This window comes from Gopherus flavomarginatus, unplaced genomic scaffold, assembly GCF_025201925.1.
Source record: "Gopherus flavomarginatus isolate rGopFla2 unplaced genomic scaffold, rGopFla2.mat.asm mat_scaffold_47_arrow_ctg1, whole genome shotgun sequence".
Classification (NCBI taxonomy): domain Eukaryota; kingdom Metazoa; phylum Chordata; order Testudines; family Testudinidae; genus Gopherus; species Gopherus flavomarginatus.
The window spans coordinates 1,444,701-1,471,193 of NW_026115098.1; the positions used below are offsets into that span (position 1 = coordinate 1,444,701).

At 49.2% G+C, this 26,493-nt stretch overlaps 1 protein-coding gene and 1 long non-coding RNA gene across 2 annotated transcripts in view; one reads left to right on the top strand and one right to left on the bottom strand.

The window, feature by feature from the left end:
* Positions 1-24,861, bottom strand: part of LOC127042516 (uncharacterized) — a 106,522-nt gene extending 81,661 nt beyond the window's left edge. Inside the window, exon 1 of the long non-coding RNA XR_007771964.1 lies at positions 24,784-24,861. This is a non-coding gene — a long non-coding RNA (uncharacterized LOC127042516). The remainder of the gene's footprint in view (positions 1-24,783) is intronic.
* LOC127042512 (zinc finger protein 560-like) overlaps positions 1-26,493 on the top strand; it is a 253,284-nt gene that overhangs the window by 138,783 nt on the left and 88,008 nt on the right. The window lies entirely within an intron of this gene.

The window sequence follows — 26,493 nt, forward strand, 5'->3', positions numbered from 1 at the left end:
AAAATAAAATAGCAAGCTCAGGCTATAGATAAGACACTGACTCCATTCAAGGACACTGCTCACAGTTAAGACTTGGTTAACAACCAGGAAAAGGAGGGCTTGAATTTGCCCATGCAGCTATGAGATCTGAAAAACACTGCCAGGCACTAATGAAATGTGTTAAGTTTTTTTTTCTCACAGGTAAGGAAGCGCTACCCAAAGACCCTAGCAGCCCTGCCACTCCTTGGAACCAGGAGACGGGATTGATGTAAAGGTCCACCAACGAAAGACTGCCTTGGCTCCATGCTGGAAAGGCCCTTAAGTCCTGATGACTACCAACACCGCTGTGAAGTACCAAAGACTGACTGCTTGGACCCAAGATTCTCACTGCAAAAAGACCCCTCCACATTGGGAGAATTCTCCTACTGATGATTAGCCTATTTCACCTTCTAGCTCCACTGTGCCTTCTGGACAGTAGGGAAAAAGTACAAGGTGAAGTGCTAGTAGCCTCTCCCTTATCCACTGACAGATCTACTGTGCCTTTGAATTTTTCTAGAAAAAGCAAAACCATTACAGGGTGATGTGCTAGTAACCTCTCCCCTATATGATGCTGCACCAAGACTGTTTTGGGAAAGAAGAAGGAACACTCACTCCACTGAAATTGCTAAAGTCCAGGAATTCCTGACTAGAAAGGACATTAAGAACTGACCCCGGTGAAGAAACAAAGAATTGTACACTGGCAGAAAAAATTTGTGGGACCCATGCTTGGGAATGTGGTATTGATTGGATTTTGGGGTTTATTCTACAGGCTGTGCCCTGTGTTGTGGATAAATTCTTCAGCATGTATTGCTCTCTCTAATTGGATTTTAAATAACAAGTACCCGAAGAGTTTGTTCTGCCACTGGAAATTTTACCTGTATTGAAACCATTCCAGTGACTAATAATGTAACCCCCTCCTATGCTATTAATGTCAATGCCTTTTAAAAGTACCTGAAAATAGTTAAATAACAAATGTAATATAGTACTACACCAAGGAAAGATGGTATTAAATATCACTGAGGCTGGGAAGGCATTGCAGTGGGATCTAGTATGTTTGGAGATTCAGAATTTCCTGAATGACCAGCTGATGGCCATTTGGAGTGATCTTGAGTACCAGACTTGGCCCACTGCCCTTACAGACACATCAGGAGTACCATCTGATCTGTGGTCATGGAGATATACTAAAGACTTTCTGGGTGGAAGTGTAAACATTTACAGTGCTCCTTCCAAGCATTTGGACTGGGGGGTGTGGGCTTCCACATACCGAATCCTGACGGGTCCATGGGGAGGATGCACATGGGACTGGATTATTCACCGAAACATCTGGGAAATTAGACCACTTGGTATACCTAACTGATTTATAGTCAGTGCCCCAATCCCTTAGTTGTCAGACAAACAGGATTCCACTCTTTTGTCCGTGCACTCATTCCTGGATTGTGGGTGGCTAAGCTCAAGAGAGCAGTTGTAAATATTTCTGCAGAGCTTGAAAAAAAACAGCTAATGCATTAATAGACGCTTTCCAAAAGTTGCAACGAAAGACTGATGAAGTAGCAGAAGTAACTTTGCAAAATAGACGTGTGCTAAATGCCATGAATGCTGAATTAGAGAGGGGCTTGTGCTCGCATTGGGGAAAAATGTTGCTTTGCTGTTAATCACTCTGGCTTAATTGACAAAGATTTACAAGCTATTAAGAATGTTGCTGTTGTTTTCCATGCTATATCTCTTGATCACACTTTTAGTTTTAAGGACCTCCACTCAGACCTTGGGTCATGGTTTACTAGCCTCCCCCGTACAATTGTTAAATGGATATGTGTCCCAAGAGTCCCATTATGGTCCTCTAGGGACAAAGGGGGGATTGTTAGGCCTGAATAAAGATATAGCAGACAAAACCAGGTATGCCAACCTGACCAAAGTCAGGCTAACAGAGGTTTGTGGGTAATCCCTGAGTGGAAAACACTGAGAAGCAGCAGCATGTCTCACAAGCGCTGGGAAAAAGTGAGATAAGAGAGAAGCTGCATTCCTGGCATAGTACCAGATGTGCTGTGTTCGGGCAGCTCCTTCGAAGAACTGATAAGAGTCCTAGTTTCCCAGCCTCCTTGTTTTCGCTCCCTGGTTTTGTTCTTTGTTTGTTTTTAACTCCCCTACATTTCTAACTTTAGGCATGCATGTATACTAAAGGTGTCTAGTTTCTAGTTGTTAGAAGAAGGGGGTGGGTTGCTCCAGTGAATAATTTATGACGCGACGGAACTGTCTACATAGGCTTATACTAAGATGTAAAGAGCAGGCTGGTTCTCTCTGGAGACGAGCTGCTCTCTATTGATGCGTGCACTTGTCAATAAAGAGCTTTTGATCGGACCTTGCTGGTGTTGCCTGTCTCTCTCGCGGTCAGACAACGAACTTTGCCGTCTGGGTTAGAGTCCCTGACATAAGTATAATCTAATATCTCATTGAAAGGTGACAGGGCCAGAAAGAGTTAATTAACTCACCTCACCGACTGACCTGACCCGTGGGTGAACCTTAAAAACTGGTTAACAAGATATGTAAATGAACAGAGCTTTGAAATGCAAGTCTGCAGTGTTAGAGGTAGAAGGGGAGGTGTTTGCTCAGGTCTTGTGATGTCAGCAAACAAGTCTTGTCTATTGCTCTAGTTTTAATTCAAAGAGCAAAAAAAGAATATTAACATTTATGATGATACTTGAGTGAAATAGTATTATTGTCTGTGTCTCTTTGAAGGTTGTGGTAATCTGTATCTGAACTGTTTGATGGATGTACTAATTGCCAGGATGTTTGGAAGAAGAGTTAAGCCTATTGTTTTCTCAGGCTGAAAGGCTGCTGGAAATGTTTAAGAACCTGGGACACGATCCTTCTTCATCTCAGATCTGCTTTGGGTTTCAAGAGGGGGAAACCTTAAGCCACAAGGATTGAGATCCCCAGTCATTGACTGGAGCCACCCTGAATATGGACATTGGATTATAACCTATGGACTATTTCTAAAAGGACTTTTGGCAACTACAAGCTCATCTCTACTTTGTATCTGAACCTCAAAAATTGAATTCAAGTCTATATGTCTATTAATCTTTTAACCAACACTCACTCTCTCTCTTTTCTTTTCTAATAAATTTTAGCTTAGTTAATAAGAATTGGCTATAGCATGTATTTTAGGTAAAATCTAAGTTATAATTGAACCTGGTTATGTGGCTGATCCTTTGGGATCGGAAGAATCTTTTCTTTTATATGATGAAGTAAGATTTTCAGGAATCATCATCATATCTAACAGGTGTGTCTGGACGGAGGCCTGAGGCTGGGTACTTTAAGGGAACTGCGTGGTTTAAACTTCTAAGTAACCAGTGAGGTACTACAGAAGCTGTTTTGTGCTGGCTTGGTAAATCTAAGTATTGAAATAACCAGCAGCGTTTGGGATTTGTCTGCCCTGTTTTGTTTGCAATTCACTCTGATTGAGTGAGCTGAGCTGGCTCCCACGGGCAGCACCGTCACACCTACAGCCAGGCTGCAGAGGTCCGGGGGATCTTAGGGGCCTTGGGGTGCACAGATACCTATGTCCAGGCCATAGCGGTCCCTGGGGGGCTTAGAGAGTTTGGGGGGGACACAGATACCAATCTCCATGCTCTAGGGTCCCATGGGGGCTTAGAGGGTTCGTGGGGGGCACATATTCCTACATCCAGGCTGTAGGGTTACCAGGGGGGCTTAGGGGGTTAGTGGGGGGCAAAGATACCTACGTCCAGGCTGGAGGCATCCTGGGAGTCTTAGGGGATTTGTGGGGGCCAAAGACACCTATGATGTCCAGGCTGTAGGGGTACCAGTGGGTTTTAGGGGTTCGAGTGGGCACAGATACGTATGTCCAGGCTGTATCGTTCCCAGGGGGGGTTAGAGGTTTCGTGAGGGGCACAGATATCTACGTCCAGATTGTAGATGTCCCGGGAGGGGGGGGTTAGGGGGGTTGTGGGAGTGCAAATACCTATGTCCAGGCTGTAGGGGTTCCTGGGGGCTTAGAGGGTTTCTGAGGGGCACATATACCTACGTGCACACTGGAGTGTCGCAAGGGGCTTATGGAGTCTATATGGGGAACAGATACCAATGTTCTGGCTGTATAGGTCCCTCGGGGGCTTAGGGGGTTTGTGGGGGGCACAGATACCTAAGTTCAGGCTGGAGGGATCTCTGAGTGTCTTAGGTGTTTGGTGGGAGGCACAGATACCTACGTCCAGGCTGCAGGGGTCTCGGAGGGGCTTAGGGTCTGTCACGGAGTGTGGGGGAGTCCGGTCCTGCACCCCTCTTCCTGGGACTCACAGTGACTCTCAGCCAGCCAGTAAAACAGAAGGTTTATTGGACAACAGGAGCGAAGGATACAGCAGAGCTTGGAGGCACAAGCAGGACCCCACAATCAAGTCCTTCTAGGGGTTCAGGAAACTTAGTTCCCAGTTTGGGAATCCCTGAATTCCAACCACCCAGACCAAAACCGAAACTGAACTAACCCAACTCCCTCCAGCTGGCCATTTGCTGTGTCCAGCTTCCCGGGCAAAGGTGCTGACCCCTCCCCGCGCCTAGCTCAGGTTACAGGCTGAGCACGTGTCCGGTCCTAAAGTCACCCCCTGCTCTCCCATCCCCCACACAGACAGTCCCTACTCCATCACAGTAATGCACAGAGCATTTCCTGCATGGAGCAACAGTGACACCATGTGGCCATGCAGGGAAATGCACAGAGTATTTCCTGGATGGAGCAACAGTGATTCCATGTGGCCACGCAGGGTAATGCACAGAGCATTTCTCTCATAGAGGAACAGTGACAACATGTGGCCATGCAGGGTAATGCACAGAGCATCACGCCTATGTAGAGGCTGTAGAGATCCCTGGGGGGCTTAGGGGTCGTGGGGGGCACAGATAGCTACGTCCAGGATGGAGACATTCTGGTGGGCATTAGGGGCTTCATGAGGGGCACAAATATCTACGTCAGGGCTGGAGAGGTCCCTGGATGGCTTAGGGGGTTGTGGTGAGCATAGATACATACATCCAGGCTGCAGGGGTACCAGAGGGACTTAGGGGGTGTCACGTAGTGTGGTGGAATCTGGCCCTGCACCCCTCTTCCTGGGACACACAGTGACTCAGCCAGCCAGTAAAACAGAAGGTTTTTTTGGCCAACAGGAACGAAGGATACAGCAGGGCTTTTGGGCACAACCAGGACCCCTCAATCGAGTCCTTCTGGGGGTTCAGGAAGCTTAGTTCCCAGTTTGGGATTCCCTGAATTCCAACAACCCAGCTCCAAACCAAAACTGAACTAACTCCCTCCAGCCAGCCCCTTCCTTTATTCAGCTTCCTGGGCAAAGGTGCTGACCCCCTCCCAGCTGCCTAGCTTAAGTTACAGGCTTAGGTCCTGTCCCTCACCTAAAGTCACCCGCTGCTCTCCCATCCCCCACACAGACAGTCCCCACTCCATCACAGTAATGCCCAGAGCATTTCCCCCGTGGAGCAACAGTGACACCATGTGGCCACACAGGGTAAGGAACAGAGCATTTCCTGCATGGAGCAACAGTGGCACCGTGTGGCCACACAGGGTAATGCACAGAGCATTTCCTGCATGGAGCAACAGTGACACCATGTGGCCATGCAGGGAAATGCACAGAGCATTTCCTGGATGGAGCAACAGTGATTCCATGTGGCCACGCAGAGTAATGCACAGAGCATTTCTCTCATAGAGGAACAGTGACAACATGTGGCCATGCAGGGTAATGCACAGAGCATCACGCCTATGTAGAGGCTGTAGAGATCCCTGGGGGACTTAGGGGTCATGGGGGGCACAGATAGCTACGTCCAGGCTGGAGACATTCTGGTGGGCATTAGGGGCTTCATGAGGGGCACAAATATCTACGTCAGGGCTGGAGAGGTCCCTGGATGGCTTAGGGGGTTGTGGTGAGCATAGATACATACGTCCATGCTGTAGTGGTCCCTGGGGGTTTAAGGAGTTGGTAAGGGTCACAGAAACCTACGTATGGTCTGGAGGGGTCCCTGGGGGACTTAAGGGTTTGTGGTTGCGCAGATACCTACGTACCGGTTGGAGGGGGCCCTGGGGAGCTTAGGGGGTTTGTGTGGCGTACACATAGCTATAACCAGGCTGGTGGGGGCCCTATGGGTCTTAGAAGGCTGGTGGGGGGCAGAGATACCTATGTAGGGACTGGAGAAGTCCTGGGGAGGGCTTTGGGGGTTCCTGGAAGTCACAAATATCTACGTCCAGGCTGGAGGAGTTCTGGGGGTATTAGGGAGTTGTGCGGGGGCACAGATACCTATATCGAGGCTGTAGGGGTCCTGGGGTTGCTTTGGGGAATTTTGGGGTACAGATACCTACTTCCATGCTGTAGGGGTCGCTGGGAGGATCAGTGGGTTCGTGAGGGTGCACAGATATCTACGTCCGGTCTATAGGGATCCTGGGGGGGGGCTTAGGGGTTTGTAAGGGGCACAGATACATTCATCCAGGCAAGAGGGGTCCTAGGGACCTTAGTGGGTTCATGCTGGGCACAGATACCTGCGTCTAGGCTGGAGGGGTTTTGGGGGTCTTAGGAGGGTTGTGTGGGCACAGATACCTATGTCGATGCTGGAGGGGTCCTGTCATGTCTTAGCGGATTCGTGGGGTCAGAGATACCTACATCTAGGCTGGAGGGGTTCCGGGGGGATTAGGTGTGTTTGAGGAGGGGAACAGATACCTACATCCTGATGGTAGGTGGCCCTGGGTAGCTTAGGCGGTTTTTGTCGGTCACAGATACAAACATCCATGCTGTAGGGGTCCCGAGGGACTTTGTGGGGCTCTAGGGGTCACAGATACCTACCTACAGTCTGGAAGGTTCCTGTGGGTATTAAGGGGTGTGTGGGGCATACAGATGCCTACATCTGGGCTTGTGGGTTCCCTGGGGGGCTTAGAGGTTTGTGGAGAGCACAGATACCATTATCCAGGCTAGATGGGTTCTGGTGGGATTAGGGGGTTGTGGGGGGCACAGATACCTATGTAAACAGAAGCAGGATGAACTCTATCCCTCACATCTGGTGGTGAATTATGGCAAGTGTGGAAAAGGATTTCAGGGTCTGATCATGTTTGCATAGACACACTCACCGTGCGTGACACGGCCACGGCAGCCTGGGATGGTTACTTTGGCAGCTATGGTATCCCCAGTTTATTTGTTGTTGGGGTGTGAGATGTGGAGTGTTGTCACCCTGATTGTGTGGATGAGGAACTGTGAAACAGCTTTGAGACAGGGATTCTCACCATCAGTTGAGTGGCACTCACTAGACAAGGGAGTGGGCTCCTTGGGTGAGCTAGAGTCACCAATTGCACTTTTTTTCTTTTAACAGTTGAATAGCAGTGTTGATTTTTTATTCTCTTAAAAGTTGAATTTCTAGGTTCTTGAGCTGAAATCACTGAAAAGATGTGTTAGCTTGTGGGGGACTCTGAAACTGTATTGCAGAACACAGTAGTTGGCAGACAGGAGCAGTTTGTGGGAGTGTCCCACGGAGTGAGATGAGTCTAGCAGTTTTGGGGGATAGCTGGAGCAGAACACAGGTCGGCTGGCAGAGCAGCTGGTGGACCGAGCTGAGCAGTTTGTGGGGAAGGCAAAAGCAGAATCCCATGGAGAGGCAGAGCAGTCAGCAGTGGACCACATAAGGTGCCCCTTTCTACTCAGGCTGGCAGGGGGAAAAACCCTGCAGATAGACTCTTGAACTCTGGGGTTGCGCAACTGTGGGTGATTTTGGGGTTGCTGGACTCTTGAAACGTTGGAGATATTGGACTTTGGAGCCTTGGGGTGATTTGGGGATTGCTGGACTCATGAGCCCAGGGAAAAGGACACGGCCTAGTTGAGGTGTTTTCCCAATTTAATGCTATGTTGTTTATCTCACGTTATTAAACATTTTCTGCTACACCCAGACTCTGTGCTTGCGAGAGGGGAAGTATTGCCTCTTTGAGGCACCTAGGAGTGCGTATGTAAAATTTTCCCATGTCACTGGGTGGGGGACTCGAGCTGGTTTGCATTACATTGTAGGCAAGGGACCCCTATGTATTGAACCCAGTCCTTGCTGCTATCAGTTCAGCCTGGCAGAAGGGTTCCACCTACGTCCAGGCTCAAGGGGTCCCTGGGGGGCTTAGGGAGTTCGTGGGGGGCACAGATATCTAGGTCCAGGCTGTAGGGGGTCGGGGGGGGCTCAGGAGTTTGGTGGGGGGCACAGATACCTACGTCCAGGCTGCAGGGGTCCCAGAGGGACTTAGGGGGTGTCACGTAGTGTGGTGGAATCTGGCCCTGCACCCCTCTTCCTGGGACACACAGTGACTCAGCCAGCCAGTAAAACAGAAGGTTTTTTTGGCCAACAGGAACGAAGGATACAGCAGGGCTTTTGGGCACAACCAGGACCCCTCAATCAAGTCCTTCTGGGGGTTCAGGAAGCTTAGTTCCCAGTTTGGGATTCCCTGAATTCCAACAACCCAGCTCCAAACCAAAACTGAACTAACTCCCTCCAGCCAGCCCCCTTCCTTTATTCAGCTTCCTGGGCAAAGGTGCTGACCCCCTCCCAGCTGCCTAGCTTAAGTTACAGGCTTAGGTCCTGTCCCTCACCTATAGTCACCCGCTGCTCTCCCATCCCCCACACAGACAGTCCCCACTCCATCACAGTAATGCCCAGAGCATTTCACGCATGGAGCAACAGTAACTCTGTGTGGCCATACAGGGTAATGCACAGAGCATTTCCTGCATGGAGCAAGAGTGACACCGTGTGGCCAGGCAGGGTAATGCACAGAGCATTTCCTGCATGGAGCAACAGTGACACCGTGTGGCCACGCAGGGTAATGCACAGAGCATTTCCACGCATGGAGCAACAGTGACACCATGTGGCCACGCAGGGTAATGCACAGAGCATTTCCTGCATGGAGCAACAGTGACACCATGTGGTCACGCAGGGTAATACACAGAGCATTTCCTGCATGGAGCAACAGTGACACCATGTGGCCATACAGGGTAATGCACAGAGCATTTCCTGCATGGAGCAACAGTGACACCATGTGGCCCACACAGGGTAATGCACATAGCATCGCACCTACGTGGAGGCTGTAGAGATCCCTCGAGGGCTTACGGGGGTTCGTAGGGTCACAGATATCTACATCCAGTATGGGCGGGACCCTGGGAGAGTTAGGGGGGTTGTGAGGGGCATAGGTACTTGCGTCCAGGCTGTAGAGGTCCTGGTGGGGATTAAAGGCTTCCTGGAGGACAGCAATATCTACGTCCAGGCTGAAGGGGTCCCTGGACGCTTAGGGGGTTGTGGTGAGCACAGTGATCCCTGGGGGTATAGGGACTTGGTGAGGGGCACAGATACCTATGTATGTCCTGGAGGGGTCCCTGGGGGGGGCTTAGTGATACTGTAGGAGACACAGATACCTACGTCCAGGCTATAGGCATTCTGGGGGGGCTTAGGGCTTTGGGGGGGCATAGATACCTACATCCAGGCTGGAGGGGTCCCGGGGGGCTTAGGTGGTTTGTGGGGAGGGGCACAGATATGTACATCCAGGCTGGAGAGGTTCCGGAGAGGATTAGGGGTTTTTGCGGATGGCAGAGATATCTATATCCATACTCTAGGGGTCTCGGGGGGCTTAGGGCTGGATGTGTCCCGAGGAGCTTAGGGGGTTTGTGGGGTGCTCAGACACCTGTGTCCAGGCTGTAGGGAACCCTGGGGGCTTAGGGGGTTCGCGGGGGTCACAGGTAGTTACGTCCAGGCTGAAGGGGTAATGGGAGTGCTTAAGGGATCGGGGCTGACACAGATACCTACGTCCAGGGTCTAGGGGAGGCAGGAGAAGTGAAGCGGCCATGGTGTGCTTTCAAGTAGGGATAATAATGATCCACTCTTACCTACCTCATGGTGGGTGGAGGATGGGGATCCATTGGAGAGTGTCACTAAGAGTAGTGCATAATATGAGGTGTCCCATCACGTTTACTCAGAGCAGATTATGACATAATAGATTAGCTGAAACAGTCTTTTTTATTTGTATTTTTTTATTTTGGAATTGTTAAGAGCAGCAATGACTTAGCTCAGACTGAAGCATCTTATCTAATTTTCAAGATCTAAGTGTCTCCTCCTTGTGTGTGATGACACAATTTAACACACTGTGACAAACAGGAGATGCTTTTGTTTTGCAACAAAATCTTTTTGCAAAGAACTTCCATCTCACTTGTTATGATTCTGAGAAACAAACTGGTTTAGTCTGAATGGGATATTTGGACAGAAACGGTTGGAATGAAATTTTCCCACCATCCCAGTTCCTGAGCTCTATCCCTGCCTCTGGGGGGATTTGTTGTCTGTTAGAACAGGAGTCTGACTGGCGGCTTCTCTTTCTGGCTCTGCCACCGCCTTGCTGTGTAGGCCCTTGTGTAGGTCACCTCCCTTCTCTGTACCTCAGGCTCCTCCCATTTGTCCAATGGGAACAGGGACAGTTCTCGAATTCTGGGCAGTTGTGAGCCTGAGTGAGAAAAGGGGTGTTGAAGCCCTCTGTGAAGAAGAAAGGGGAGTTTCACGGTGTTTTTGCACCAAGGAATTCTAAACCAAAACTGAACTAACTCCCTCGAAGTCCTTCTGGGGGTTCAGGAAGCTTAGTTCCCAGTTTGGGATTCTCTGAATTCCAACTACCCAGCTCCAAACCAAAACTGAACTAACTCCCTCCAGCCGACCCCTTCCTGTGTCCAGCTTCCCGGGCAAAGGTGCTCACTCTCTCAGCCCTGCCTAGCTCGAGTTACAGGCTTAGGTCCTGTCCCTCACCTAAAGTCACCCCCTGCTCTCCCATCCCCCACACAGACAGTCCCCACTCCATCACAGTAATGCCCAGAGCATTTCCCGCATGGAACAACAGTGACACCATGTGGCCACGCAGGGTAATGCCCAGAGCATTTCCTGCATGGAGCAACAGTGACACTGTGTGGCCACTCAGGGTAATGCACAGAGCATCACACCTACGTAGAGGCTGTAGAGATCCCTGGGGGCTTAGGGGTCATGGGAGGTACAGATAGCTACGTCCAGGCTGGAGGCATTCTGGGGGGTTTAAGGGGGTTCGTAGGGTCACAGATACCTACGTCCAGGATGGTCGGGACTCTGGGGGAGTTAGGGGGGTTGTGGGGGGCATAGGTACTTGCGTCCAGGCTGTAGAGGTCCTGGTGGGGATTAAGGGCTTCCTGGAGGACACCAATATCTACGTCCGGGCTGGAGAGGTCCCTGGACGGCTTAGTGGTATTGTAGGGGAGCACAGTGATCCCTGGGGGTTTAGGAACTTGGTGAGGGGCACAGATACCTATGTTTCTCCTGGAGGGGTCCCTGGAGGGGCTTAGTGGTATTGTAGGGGACACAGATACCTACGTCCAGGCTATAGGCATTCTGGGGGGGCTTAGGGCTTTGGGGGGGCACAGATACCTACATCCAGGCTGGAGGGGTCCCGGGGGGCTTAGGGGGGTTGTGGGGGGCACAGCTATGTACGTCCAGGCTGGAGAGGTTCCAGGGAGTATAAGGAATTTTTGTGGACAGCAGAGATACCTATCTCCAGGATCTAGGGGTCCCTGGGGGGCTTAGGGTTTTTTTGGGAGGCACAGATAACTATGTCCAGGTTGGAGTGGTTCCTGGGGGGTTTAGGGGGTTCCTGGGGGGCACAGATACCTAGGTCCATGCTGTAGGGGTCCCCGGGTGGATTAGGGGTTTTCTGAGGGGTACAGATACATACGTCTAGGCTGTAGGGGTCCCTGGGAGGCTTAGGGGGTTTGTGGGGGGCAGCGATACCTAAGTCCAGGCAATAGGGCTTCCAGGGGGAATTAGTGTGTTGGGGGGGCACAGATACCTAGATCCAGGCTGGAGGGTTCCCGATGGGGGGGGGTCTTAGGCAGTTTGTGTTCGGCAAAGATACCTACCTCCAGGCTGGAGGGGTGTCTCGGCACTTAGGGATTGTGGGGGGGCACAGATACCTCCGTCCAGGCTGGAGGGTCCCTGGGGAGCTTAGCGGGTTCGTAGGGGGCACAGATACCTAAATCCAGGCTGGAGGGATCCAGGGGGGGCTTATGGGGTTCAGGGGGCACAGATACTTATCTCTAGGCTGTAGTGGTCCCTGGTGGGCTTAGGGGGTTTTGGGGGGCCCCAGATACCTAAGTCCATGCTGTAGGGGTCCCTACAGGTGCTTATGGGTTCATGGGGTGCACAGATACTTATGTCCAGGCTGGAGGGGGCAGGGGGGGTTGGGGTTTCATGGGGGGCACAGATACGAACCTCCAGGCTGTAGGAGTCCCAGGGGGGCTGTGGGGGTACAGATACCTACATCTAGGCTGGAGGGGTCCTGGGGGGTATAGAGGGTTTGTGGGGGGCACAGATACCTAGGTACAGGCTGTCGGTGTCCCGAGGAGATGAGGCGGTTCACTGGGGGCTCAGATACATCCAGGCTGGATGTGTCCCGAGGAGCTTAGGGGGTTCGTGCGGTGCTCAGACACCTGTGTCCAGGCTGTAGGGATCCCTGGGGGCTTAGGGGGTTCGTGGGGGTCACAGGTAGTTACGTCCAGGCTGAAGGGGTAATGGGAGTGCTTAAGGGATCGGGGCTGACACAGATACCTACGTCCAGGGTCTAGGGGTCCCGAGGGGATTGGGGGTTGAGGGGGGAACAGATACCTACGTCATAGCTGGAGGTGTCTTGGGTGGTTTAGGAGGTTCGTTGGAGTCACAGATACCTAAGTCCAGGCTGTAGCGGGTTCCTGGGGCATTCAGGGATTTCTGGGGGTCACAGATACCTACAGTGCAGACTGGAGGGGTCCTGGAGCGCTTAGGAGATTTATGGGGGGGCACAGATACCAACATACTGGCTGTAAAGGTCCCTGGGGGGCTTTGTGGGTTCGGGGGGTACAGATACCAATGTCCTGGCTGTAGATGTTCCTGGGGTACATAGAGGGGCTGTGGTCGCACATAACCCTACATCCAGGCTGTCGGGGTCCCGGGGGCCCCTGGCCAAATTGGGTCCCCCTGGAAAAGTCTCCCTCACGGTGGCCCCAGGGCTGGAGGAGCTCCCACTCCCTGATATGGCGCAGAGGCTGCAGCAGGGGCACAGAGCTTCTCTGGTGTCAGGGCCACAGCGGGGCAGGGGTAAAGGAGTGAGACCAGAGAAGCTCTGTGCCCCTGCTGCAGCCCCCAGGTAATAGAAGGGAGTGGGAGCTCTTCCAGCCCTGAGGCCACCGTGGAGGAACATCTACAGCCAGGACATTGGTATCTGTCATACATTAGAAGCAAGAGGAAGACTAAGGACAGGGTAGGCCCACTGCTCAGTGAGGAGGGGGAAACAGTAACGGGAGACTTGGAAATGGCAGAGATGCTTAATGACTTCTTTGTTTCAGTCTTCACTGAGAAGTCTGAAGGAATGTCTAGTATAGTGAATGCTTACGGGAAGAGGGTAGGTTTAGAAGAGAAAATAAGGAAAGAGCAAGTAAAAAATCACTTAGAAAAGTTAGATGCCTGCAAGTCACCAGGGCCTGATGAAATGCATCCTAGAATACTCAAGGAGTTAATAGAGGAGGTATCTGAGCCTCTAGCTATTATCTTTGGGAAATCATGGGAGACGGGGGAGATTCCAGAAGACTGGAAGGGGGCAAATATAGTGCCCATCTATAAAAAGGGAAATAAAAACAACCCAGGAAACTACAGACCAGTTAGTTTAACTTCTGTGCCAGGGAAGATAATGGAGCAGGTAATCAAAGAAATCATCTCCAAACACTTGGAAGGTGGTAAGGTGATAGGGAATAGCCAGCATGGATTTGTAAAGAACAAATCGTGTCAAACTAATCTGATAGCGTTCTTTGATAGGATAACGAGCCTTGTGGATAAGGGAGAAGCGGTGGATGTGATATACCTAGACTTTAGTAAGGCATTTGATACGGTCTCGCATGATATTCTTATAGATAAACTAGGAAAGTACAATTTAGATGGGGCTACTATAAGGTGGGTGCATAACTGGCTGGATAACCGTACTCAGAGAGTAGTTGTTAATGGCTCCCAATCCTGCTGGAAAGGTATAACAAGTGGGGTTCCGCAGGGGTCTGTTTTGGGACCGGTTCTGTTCAATATCTTCATCAACGATTTAGATGTTGGCATAGAAAGTACGCTTATTAAGTTTGCGGATGATACCAAACTGGGAGGGATTGCAACTGCTTTGGAGGACAGGGTCAAAATTCAAAATGATCTGGACAAATTGGAGAAATGGTCTGAGGTAAACAGGATGAAGTTCAATAAAGATAAATGCAAAGTGCTCCACTTAGGAAGGAACAATCAGTTTCACACATACAGAATGGGAAGAGACTGTCTAGGAAGGAGTATGGCAGAAAGAGATCTAGGGGTCGTAGTGGACCACAAGCTTAATATGAGTCAACAGTGTGATACTGTTGCAAAAAAAGCAAACGTGATTCTGGGATGCATTAACAGGTGTGTTGTAAACAAGACACGAGAAGTCATTCTTCCGCTTTACTCTGCGCTGGTTAGGCCTCAACTGGAGTATTGTGTCCAGTTCTGGGCACCACATTTCAAGAAAGATGTGGAGAAATTGGAGAGGGTCCAGAGAAGAGCAACAAGAATGATTAAAGGTCTTGAGAACATGACCTATGAAGGAAGGCTGAAGGAATTGGGTTTGTTTAGTTTGGAAAAGAGAAGACTGAGAGGGGACATGATAGCAGTTTTCAGGTATCTAAAAAGGTGTCATCAGGAGGAGGGAGAAAACTTGTTCACCTTAGCCTCCAATGATAGAACAAGAAGCAATGGGCTTAAACTGCAGCAAGGGAGATTTAGGTTGGACATTAGGAAAAAGTTCCTAACTGTCAGGGTAGTTAAACACTGGAATAGATTGCCTAGGGAAGTTGTGGAATCTCCATCTCTGGAGATATTTAAGAGTAGGTTAGATAAATGTCTATTAGGGATGGTCTAGACAGTATTTGGTCCTGCCATGAGGGCAGGGGACTGGACTCGATGACCTCTCGAGGTCCCTTCCAGTCCTAGAGTCTATGAGTCTATGAGTAATCTGTGCCCCCCATAAACCACCTAATCCCCACGGGAACCCCTACAGCCAGGATGTTGGTATCTGTCCCCCTATAAATCTCCTAAGCCCTCTGGAACCCTTCCAGTCTGAACGTAGGTATCTGTGACCCCCAGAAATCCCCGAATACCCCAGGAACCCCTACAGCCTGGACTTAGGTATCTGTGACTCCAACGAACCTCCTAAACCACCCAGGACCCCTTCAGCTAGGACGTAGGCATCTGTTCCCCCCTCAACCCCCAATCCCCTCGGGACCCCTAGACCCTGGACGTAGGTATCTGTGTCCGCCCCGATTCCCTAAGCACCCCCATTACCCCTTTAGCCTGGACGTAGGTATCTGTACTCCCACAAACCCCCTAAACGTCCCAGCGACCCCTTCAGCCTGGAAGTCCCTATCTGTGACACCCACGAACCTCTAACCTCCCAGGGATCCCTACAGCCTGGACACAGGTGTCTGAGCACCCCACAAACCCCCTAAGCTCCTCGGGACACATCCAGCCTGGATGTATCTGAGCCCCCAGTGAACCGCCTAATCTCCTCGGGACACCGACAGCCTGTACCTAGGTATCTGTGCCCCCCACAAACCCCCTATAACCCCCAGGACCCATCCAGACTAGATGTAGGTATCTGCACCCCCACAGCCTCCCTGGGACTCCTACAGCCTGGAGGTTTGTATCTGTGCCCCTCATGAAACCCCAACCCCCCCTGTCCCCTCCAGACTGGACATAAGTATCTGTGCACCCCACGAACCCATAAGCACCTGTAGGGACGCCTACAGCATGGACTTAGGTATCTAGGGCCCCCCAAAACCCCCTAAGCCCACCAGGGACCCCTATAGCCTAGAGATAAGCATCTGTGCTCCCTGAACCCCATAAGCCCCCCCTGGACCCATCCAGTCTGGACTTAGGTATCTGTGCCCCACATGAACCCGCTAAGCCCCCCAGGGACCCTCCAGCCTGGATGGAAGTATCTGTGCCCCCACAACCCCTAAGTGCCGAGAAACCCCTCCAGCCTGGAGGTAGTTATCTGTGCCCACCAGAAACCGCTTTAGCCCCCACAGGGACCACTCCAGCCTGGATGCAGATATCTGTGCCCAACACAAACGGCGTAAGCCCCCCCCCCCCCGGGAACCCTCCAGCCTGAACCTAGGTATCTGTGCCCCGCCAACACACTAATTCCCCCTGGAAGACCTATTGCCTAGAAGTAGGTATCTCTGCCCCCCACAAACCCCCTAAGCCTCCCAGGGACCCCTACAGCCTAGACGTAGGTATCTCTGCCACCCAGAAAACCGCTAATCCACCCAGGGAACCCTACAGCATGGACCTAGGTATCTGTGCCCCCCAGGAACTCCCTAAACCCCCCAGGAACCACTCCAACCTGGACATAGATATCTGTGCCTCCCAAAAAAACCCTAAGCCCCCCGGGACCCCTAGAGTATGGAGATAGGTATCTCTGCCATCCGCAAAAACCCCTAATCCTCTCCGGAACCTCTCCAGCCTGGATGTACATATCTGTGCCCCTCCCCACAAACCACCTAAGCCCCCCGGGACCCCTCCAGCCTGGATGTAGGTATCTGTGCCCCCCAAAGCCCTAAGCCCCCCCAGAATGCCTATAGCCTGGACGTAGGTATCTGTGTCTCCTACAGTACCACTAAGCCCCCCCCAGGGACCCCTCCAGGACATACATAGGTATCTGTGCCCCTCACCAAGTCCCTATACCCCCAGGGATCACTGTGCTCACCACAACCCCCTAAGCGTCCAGGGACCCCTTCAGCCTGGACGTAGATATTGCTGTCCTCCAGGAAGCCTTTAATCCCCACCAGGACCTCTACAGCCTGGACGCAAGTACCTATGCCCCTCACAACCCCCCTAACTCTTCCAGGGTCCCGCCCATACTGGATGTAGATATCTGTGACCCTACGAACCCCTGTAAGCCCTCGAGGGATCTCTACAGCCTCCACGTAGGTGCGATGCTCTGTGCATTACCCTGTGTGGCCACATGGTGTCACTGTTGCTCCATGCAGGAAATGCTCTGTCCATTACCTGGTGTGGTCACAAGGTGTCAATGTTGCTCCATGTGTTAAATGCTCTGTGCATTACCCTGCCTGGCCACACGGTGTCACAGTTGCTCCATATGGGAAATGCTCTGTGGATTACCCTGTGTGACCACACAGTGTCACTGTTGCTCCATGCAGGAAATGCTATGTGCATTACCCTGTATGGCCACACGGTGTCACTGTTGCTCCATGCGGGGAAATGCTCTGTGCATTACCCTGCGTGGCCACACGGTGTCACTCTTGCTCCATGCAGGAAATGCTCTGTGTATTACCCTGTGTGGCCACACGGTGTCACTCTTGCTCCATGCAGGAAATGCTCTGTGCATTACCCTGTGTGGCCACATGGTGTCACTGTTGCTCCACGGGGGAAATGCTCTGGGCATTACCCTGCATGGCCACACAGTGTTACTGTTGCTCCATGCGCGAAATGCTCTGGGCGTTACTGTGATGGAGTGGGGACTGTCTGTGTGGGGGATGGGAGAGCAGCGGGTGACTTTAGGTGAGGGACAGGACCTAAGCCTGTAACTTAAGCTAGGCAGCGGGGAGGGGGTCAGCACCTTTGCCCAGGAAGCTGAATAAAGGAAGGGGCTGGCTGGAGGGAGTTAGTTCAGTTTTGGTTTGGAGCTGGGTTGTTGGAATTCAGGGAATCCCAAACTGGGAACTAAGCTTCCTGAACCCCCAGAAGGACTCGATTGAGGGGTCCTGGTTGTGCCCAAAAGCCCTGCTGTATCCTTCATTCCTGTTGGCCAAAAAAACCTTCTGTTTTACTGGCTGGCTGAGTCACTGTGTGTCCCAGGAAGAGGGGTGCAGGGCCAGATTCCACCACACTACGTGACACCCCCTAAGTCCCTCTGGTACCCCTGCAGCCTGGACGTATGTATCTATGCTCACCACAACCCCCTAAGCCATCCAGGGACCTCTCCAGCCCTGACGTAGATATTTGTGCCCCTCATGAAGCCCCTAATGCCCACCAGAATGTCTCCAGCCTGGACGTAGCTATCTGTGCCCCCCACGACCCCTAAGCCCCCCAGGGATCTCTACAGCCTCTACATAGGCGTGATGCTCTGTGCATTACCCTGCATGGCCACATGTTGTCACTGTTCCTCTATGAGAGAAATGCTCTGTGCATTACTCTGCGTGGCCACATGGAATCACTGTTTGCTCCATCCAGGAAATGCTCTGGGCATTTCCCTGCATGGCCACATGGTGTCACTGTTGCTCCATGCAGGAAATGCTCTGTCCATTAGCTGGTGTGGTCACAAGGCGTCAATGTTGCTCCATGTGGGAAATGCTCTGTGCATTACCCTGCCTGGCCACACGGTGTCACAGTTGCTTCATATGGGAAATGTTCTGTGCGTTACCGTGCGTGGCCACATGGTGTCACTGTTGCTCCATGCGGGAAATGCTCTGTGCATTACTGTGATGGAGTAGGGACTGTCTGTGTGGGGGATGGGAGAGCAGGGGATGACTTTAGGACCGGATATGTGCTCAGCCTGTAACCTGAGCTAGGCGCGGGGAGGGGTCAGCACCTTTGCCCGGGAAGCTGGACACAGCAAATGGCCAGCTGGAGGGAGTTGGGTTAGTTCAGTTTCGGTTTTGGTCTGGGTGGTTGGAATTCAGGGATTCCCAAACTGGGAACTAAGTTTCCTGAACCCCTAGAAGGACTTGATTGTGGGGTCCTGCTTGTGCCTCCAAGCTCTGCCGTATCCTTCGCTCCTGTTGTCCAATAAACCTTCTGTTTTACTGGCTGGCTGAGAGTCACTGTGAGTCCCAGGAAGAGGGGTGCAGGACCGGACTCCCCCACACTCCGTGACAGACCCTAAGCCCCTCCGAGACCCCTGCAGCCTGGACGTAGGTATCTGTGCCTCCCACCAAACACCTAAGACACTCAGAGATCCCTCCAGCCTGAACTTAGGTATCTGTGCCCCCCACAAACCCCCTAAGCCCCCGAGGGACCTATACAGCCAGAACATTGGTATCTGTTCCCCATATAGACTCCATAAGCCCCTTGCGACACTCCAGTGTGCACGTAGGTATATGTGCCCCTCAGAAACCCTCTAAGCCCCCAGGAACCCCTACAGCCTGGACATAGGTATTTGCACTCCCACAACCCCCCTAACCCCCCCCTCCCGGGACATCTACACTCTGGACGTAGATATCTGTGCCCCTCACGAAACCTCTAACTCCCCCTGGGAACGATACAGCCTGGACATACGTATCTGTGCCCACTCGAACCCCTAAAACCCACTGGTACCCCTACAGCCTGGACATCATAGGTGTCTTTGGCCCCCACAAATCCCCTAAGACTCCCAGGATGCCTCCAGCCTGGACGTAGGTATCTTTGCCCCCCACTAACCCCCTAAGCCCCCCTGGTAACCCTACAGCCTGGATGTAGGAATATGTGCCCCCCACGAACCCTCTAAGCCCCCATGGGACCCTAGAGCATGGAGATTGGTATCTGTGTCCCCCCCAAACTCTCTAAGCCCCCCAGGGACCGCTATGGCCTGGACATAGGTATCTGTGCACCCCAAGGCCCCTAAGATCCCCCGGACCTCTGCAGCCTGGCTGTAGGTGTGACGGTGCTGCCCGTGGGAGCCAGCTCAGCTCACTCAATCAGAGTGAATTGCAAACAAAACAGGGCAGACAAATCCCAAACGCTGCTGGTTATTTCAATACTTAGATTTACCAAGCCAGCACAAAACAGCTTCTGTAGTACCTCACTGGTTACTTAGAAGTTTAAACCACGCAGTTCCCTTAAAGTACCCAGCCTCAGGCCTCCGTCCAGACACACCTGTTAGATATGATGATGATTCCTGAAAATCTTACTTCATCATATAAAAGAAAAGATTCTTCCGATCCCAAAGGATCAGCCACATAACCAGGTTCAATTATAACTTAGATTTTACCTAAAATACATGCTATAGCCAATTCTTATTAACTAAGCTAAAATTTATTAGAAAAGAAAAGAGAGAGAGTGAGTGTTGGTTAAAAGATTAATAGACATATAGACTTGAATTCAATTTTTGAGGTTCAGATACAAAGTAGAGATGAGCTTGTAGTTGCCAAAAGTCCTTTTAGAAATAGTCCATAGGTTATAATCCAATGTCCATATTCAGGGTGGCTCCAGTCAATGACTGGGGATCTCAATCCTTGTGGCTTAAGGTTTCCCCCCTCTTGAAACCCAAAGCAGATCTGAGATGAAGAAGGATCGTGTCCCAGGTTCTTAAACATTTCCAGCAGCCTTTCAGCCTGAGAAAACAATAGGCTTAACTCTTCTTCCAAACATCCTGGCAATTAGTACATCCATCAAACAGTTCAGATACAGATTACCACAACCTTCAAAGAGACACAGACAATAATACTATTTCACTCAAGTATCATCATAAATGTTAATATTCTTTTTTTGCTCTTTGAATTAAAACTAGAGCAATAGACAAGACTTCTTTGCTGACATCACAAGACCTGAGCAAACACCTCCCCTTCTACCTCTAACACTGCAGACTTGCATTTCAAAGCTCTGTTCATTTACATATCTTGTTAACCAGTTTTTAAGGTTCACCCACGGGTCAGGTCAGTCGGTGAGGTGAGTTAATTAACTCTTTCTGGCCCTGTCACCTTTCAATGAGATATTAGATTATACTTATGTCAGGGACTCTAACCCAGACGGCAAAGTTCGTTGTCTGACCGCGAGAGAGACAGGCAACACCAGCAAGGTCCGATCAAAAGCTCTTTATTGACAAGTGCACGCATCAATAGAGAGCAGCTCGTCTCCAGAGAGAACCAGCCTGCTCTTTACATCTTAGTATAAGCCTATGTAGACAGTTCCGTCGCGTCATAAATTATTCACTGGAGCAACCCACCCCCTTCTTCTAACAACTAGAAACTAGACACCTTTAGTATACATGCATGCCTAAAGTTAGAAATGTAGGGGAGTTAAAAACAAACAAAGAACAAAACCAGGGAGCGAAAACAAGGAGGCTGGGAAACTAGGACTCTTATCAGTTCTTCGAAGGAGCTGCCCGAACACAGCACATCTGGTACTATGCCAGGAATGCAGCTTCTCTCTTATCTCACTTTTTCCCAGCGCTTGTGAGACATGCTGCTGCTTCTCAGTGTTTTCCACTCAGGGATTACCCACAAACCTCTGTTAGCCTGACTTTGGTCAGGTTGGCATACCTGGTTTTGTCTGCTATATCTTTATTCAGGCCTAACAATCCCCCCTTTGTCCCTAGAGGACCATAATGGGACTCTTGGGACACATATCCATTTAACAATTGTACGGGGGAGGCTAGTAAACCATGACCCAAGGTCTGAGTGGAGGTCCTTAAAACTAAAAGTGTGATCAAGAGATATAGCATGGAAAACAACAGCAACATTCTTAATAGCTTGTAAATCTTTGTCAATTAAGCCAGAGTGATTAACAGCAAAGCAACATTTTTCCCCAATGCGAGCACAAGCCCCTCTCTAATTCAGCATTCATGGCATTTAGCACACGTCTATTTTGCAAAGTTACTTCTGCTACTTCATCAGTCTTTCGTTGCAACTTTTGGAAAGCGTCTATTAATGCATTAGCTGTTTTTTTTCAAGCTCTGCAGAAATATTTACAACTGCTCTCTTGAGCTTAGCCACCCACAATCCAGGAATGAGTGCACGGACAAAAGAGTGGAATCCTGTTTGTCTGACAACTAAGGGATTGGGGCACTGACTATAAATCAGTTAGGTATACCAAGTGGTCTAATTTCCCAGATGTTTCGGTGAATAATCCAGTCCCATGTGCATCCTCCCCATGGACCCGTCAGGATTCGGTATGTGGAAGCCCACACCCCCCAGTCCAAATGCTTGGAAGGAGCACTGTAAATGTTTACACTTCCACCCAGAAAGTCTTTAGTATATCTCCATGACCACAGATCAGATGGTACTCCTGATGTGTCTGTAAGGGCAGTGGGCCAAGTCTGGTACTCAAGATCACTCCAAATGGCCATCAGCTGGTCATTCAGGAAATTCTGAATCTCCAAACATACTAGATCCCACTGCAATGCCTTCCCAGCCTCAGTGATATTTAATACCATCTTTCCTTGGTGTAGTACTATATTACATTTGTTATTTAACTATTTTCAGGTACTTTTAAAAGGCATTGACATTAATAGCATAGGAGGGGGTTACATTATTAGTCACTGGAATGGTTTCAATACAGGTAAAATTTCCAGTGGCAGAACAAACTCTTCGGGTACTTGTTATTTAAAATCCAATTAGAGAGAGCAATACATGCTGAAGAATTTATCCACAACACAGGGCACAGCCTGTAGAATAAACCCCAAAATCCAATCAATACCACATTCCCAAGCATGGGTCCCACAAATTTTTTCTGCCAGTGTACAATTCTTTGTTTCTTCACCGGGGTCAGTTCTTAATGTCCTTTCTAGTCAGGAATTCCTGGACTTTAGCAATTTCAGTGGAGTGAGTGTTCCTTCTTCTTTCCCAAAACAGTCTTGGTGCAGCATCATATAGGGGAGAGGTTACTAGCACATCACCCTGTAATGGTTTTGCTTTTTCTAGAAAAATTCAAAGGCACAGTAGATCTGTCAGTGGATAAGGGAGAGGCTACTAGCACTTCACCTTGTACTTTTTCCCTACTGTCCAGAAGGCACAGTGGAGCTAGAAGGTGAAATAGGCTAATCATCAGTAGGAGAATTCTCCCAATGTGGAGGGGTCTTTTTGCAGTGAGAATCTTGGGTCCAAGCAGTCAGTCTTTGGTACTTCACAGCGGTGTTGGTAGTCATCAGGACTTAAGGGCCTTTCCAGCATGGAGCCAAGGCAGTCTTTCGTTGGTGGACCTTTACATCAATCCCGTCTCCTGGTTCCAAGGAGTGGCAGGGCTGCTAGGGTCTTTGGGTAGCGCTTCCTTACCTGTGAGAAAAAAAACTTAACACATTTCATTAGTGCCTGGCAGTGTTTTTCAGATCTCATAGCTGCATGGGCAAATTCAAGCCCTCCTTTTCCTGGTTGTTAACCAAGTCTTAACTGTGAGCAGTGTCCTTGAATGGAGTCAGTGTCTTATCTATAGCCTGAGCTTGCTATTTTATTTTATTTTATTTTTTCAGTTAATTCATTCTGTTCTTTGTGCTTCTTCCCTTCTTGGCTTCTTTTAACCTGCAAAGGAAACTTTCACTTTTTACTCATACACCTTTTTCCCAACAATGAACACCTACACATTGTCATTATACAGTACATTAGTCTTATTATTTAATATATGCCACACACACCCTTTTACTAAAATAACCTTATTACAGAGCTTTCGAGCAACAAGCCAGGACAAGCACACCCACTTTGAGGAGTTCACTCAATACAACCTCTAGTCCAATAGCCTTCCACCATCCCCAGCCCTCTGGCTAGAAATCTGAGGTAGCCAGAAAGATCCCATGTACAATATGGGGAGTGGGTTAACTTTTCATGTCCTTGCTTTCAAAGACTGTTGGTATGCAAATTTTAACAACAATTTTTGCAATTAACAATTTGACCAATAAAGTTTCTTTTCCTTACTTAAGGAAATGCATTAGACTTTAGTATATCACATTCTCCTGATTTATCTAAACACTTTGTATTCCAAGTTGAACAAAACAAGTATCTGCATTTTAATTTAACCTTTTTGTTTGATTTTAAACTAGATTATTTTATAAAAATATTAAACACAAAAATTCCGGCCACAAGACAAACACCACAAGACAGAACATAGAACACAAAACATAATTTCTATTGTGCCAGTAAATGCATGGTACGTTGAATGCTGTTTAGCTGGCATCAGTTTTCTCTGATTATCTGAAAGACAAAAAAACAGAGGTCTACCCCTTCTGGGCAGACAATCATTGCTTAAAATAGACAAATACCCTTGTTGATTTCAGGAAAAACAGAGGAATTATCCCATATTTTATGTGTTTCATAGGCAGCCCAGGTTTCAGTGGCTCCTACCTTATCAGTTAGATAATTTGCATGAATACAGATGCTTTCTGGCTTGCTTTTTACTTTTAACTCTTGCTTTCAAACACTGAAAGAAAACATCACTACTTATAGTGCCCTTACAGCCTAATAAAATTTCAATTACATAGCACTATATACATTCTTCAGCTAATTTAACTAAATTCTAAATGATTGCAATTAACAATTTCTTTGCCTCAATTTATTTACAAACATTTCAAAGACACCAAGAACTTTCCTCTTTAGCATTTTTACAAAGTTCAACTGCTGTTTCCTCCAGCAACTACAGAGTTAACTTCTCACTCTCCCTTAAATCACTTGCTTGTCTCCCAACAGCCACTTTTATCAACTCAAATCACCATTCCAAGTAAGTTCTGGGTATTTGAAATCCCCATGCTTACACTTACTTACTCCTTCCTTCCACTACACCCTTAAAGTTTTCCAACCTGTTTTCCAATCTCTCTGTCTGTTGCCTGCCCGCCTGGGCCCGATCCTGCTTTTCTCACTGAACCGTCCCTTCCATAGGCACCAACTTCTTCCACTACCAGTTTAGCTAGGAGGGTGGGCTTCTCAACTAGCCCCCCACCCCTCCTGGTCTCTTCCCTTAAACATTCTTACTCACAAGACTACCCGAGTCCTCCTTCATGAGGCTTGCCACCTAGACGAAGACACATGGCCCATTGGGCAAAGGCCATTTACTTAACATATAATTTGAAGGACTACTCTTAGAGGGTTTACCCAGAGACTCATTCATCTGTTTGACACTTAAACAGAAAAGAGAATTACACAGAGAGCAGAGGGAATTACAGTCTAAGCCAGACTTTCCCACTTCTATACACTGACCGCTACAGGGGACAGGACAGAAGGATCTCAATTTAACCTCAGAGCTGTCTCGCACACATGGCTTCCACTCCGAGGAATTACGAACAAGAGGTTCAGTTCCACCCACACTCCTAACACCCAAATGAACAGAGAAAAAAAACAACAACAGTAACTGGTTAAATAGAACAGAACCAGAACCAAATAGTGTTTCCTTATCCTATTAGGACTCACTTTTACTCATGCAGTTCTCAGCATATAACACCAACAGTACCAAGCAAAGCAAACACAAAATAACAAGGGTAAAACAAATAGATGGTGTAAATTCTGCAGGGCTCCCCCCTTCTTAATTGCTCACCAAACTGTGACAAATTTCTGTTACCAATCTATCCCTCATGTCAGATGATCAGGCTGACACTACAGGATCGTTGGGGGAAGATAAAGAAAACACACCATATAACTGAATTTTAAAGCTTCATTAATAAAATAATAAAACAACAACGGAGAGTGTTGGGAACGCTCTCACATCACTCAGGAAAATATTAATGCCCCAAGCCCGAAGCTCCTTTCATACTTACACACGTACGTCCAGACTGGCCACTTCTGTGTATAATGTTCAGAGGAGGGGGAGAGGTGGAAGGGAGATTATCCTGTATACAGCTTGTCCAGAATTTCCAACATGCTTCTGCTCTTGGGAGGGCTGTTCTTTTACACCCTGGAATCTCCTGCGGCGTCTCTTTCAGAGATTCCAGTCCAGGTCGGCTGCCTGTGGCTTCTTTGGTGTCACCAAGCCACACCGACTCCAGGGTCACAAAGGCACACTGTTGGATCTTACTGGACAGTTAAGCTTTGCAAATGTAATTTCAGTTCTGTAACTTGTATTTCCTTTGCTTCGCCTCTGTCTATATTTTTTCCTTCACAGCCAGCTGGGGCCGAAAGCAGCCCCTCCCTGCACCAAGCACAGTCCGCGCCGATTCCTGACCCTGAACGCAGAGCACCCCCCTCCTTCCATCCCGGGGCCAAGATGATTTTTAAATTAACCCGTTCCTTATGTCTTTTTCTTTCTTTTTCTCTTTCCCATTAAACATTCTAGTAGCAATGCTAACTACTTCAGACAAACTTTTCCCTTGCGTACCATCTGGATGCTTTCTAAATCTTTTTGCAATATCCTTTGCACATTGTGACATGAAAACCATTTTAACCATCTCCTTTCCATGATCAGTTTCAGGATTTAAATTCCCATGCTTTTTAACTTCACAAATCAGTCGAGCACAAAAGTCAGAGAGGTGCTTATCTGGATGCTGAACACAAGCAGTCACCTTGCTCCAATTTGGAGTAGCCTCCCCTGCATCTCTAATACCATTCAAAACAGCTTTTAAAAATCCATCCAACTTTGTCTTTTGAGCTGGATTATTGGGATTCCAGTTAGGGTCAGTAATTAGCCAAGGTGCATTCAAATGAGCTGCAGATTTTTCTTTTACTTTTTGTCTTTCATCTTCTGTCATGAGAGTATCTAATAACTGATTTACATTTGCCCAAGTGGGCACATGAGTGA